Source organism: Montipora capricornis, chromosome 6 (assembly GCF_036669925.1).
Source record: "Montipora capricornis isolate CH-2021 chromosome 6, ASM3666992v2, whole genome shotgun sequence".
NCBI classification, from domain to species: Eukaryota; Metazoa; Cnidaria; class Anthozoa; order Scleractinia; family Acroporidae; genus Montipora; species Montipora capricornis.
Genome location: NC_090888.1, coordinates 23084685 through 23085526, shown reverse-complemented (window position 1 = coordinate 23085526; position 842 = coordinate 23084685).

The window sequence follows — 842 nt, the reverse complement described above, 5'->3', positions numbered from 1 at the left end:
AGCTCTCAGGCCTGGTTTTAGGCGTCTGATACCGCACACCGCTGAGACCTCCTTTGAAAATTAAAACACCTTTTTTACGAAACAGAAAGGAACTAATCAAATAAGGCAGACGATAATACACATTTTGAGTGGTTATTTTCTCAGTTTAAATTAAAACTGAATTTTTGACAAACTTTCCAGTATTTACAAAAATTCGAGCGATTTCTCGCTGCGCAAAATTCACAAAATTAAGGGCCTAAAATCATTGACTGGTACCTCGCCTGGTGTATCGAGGCTTATTCCACGTGAAAGAGCATTATTTTCTCTTGCAGAATCCATTTTCAAAACCATGGGCTACTTAAAATACAATTTTTGAGATCGAAAAATACACGCAATAGTTTTGGAAATTTGAGCTCTTTTGATAATGGCGTCCCGATGTCGAAAGGTCACATAAACAAAACGGCAATATATTTTTGGAAGTTAGCGATTTAATATTATGTGCTAGCACTCACAAACTAATGTTTAAAAGACTAATTTGCGTAATTTGCCATCTCTATTGAGGAAAAATTAGAGAATCTGGTCGTTTATTTTGATCTCGAGTTCTCAAGTGTACACGGATCACGTAAAGTTTGTCAAAGGTTGAAGGTGAGGCACTCATTGTCAAATCAAATCAAAACATTTTCTAGACAGAAATTTGTCTCAAACACACACGGCAACTTGAAATGGATGGCTCCTCATACCTTTCAGCGGGCTTTCTGGATACTGAAGAAACCTGGACTTCGTAGCGAATTCAAAGTTTGGTCAAATGCAACTGATAACAGTCAATTGCGTTACAATTCACAAGGAGACCGCTGGTCAAAGAA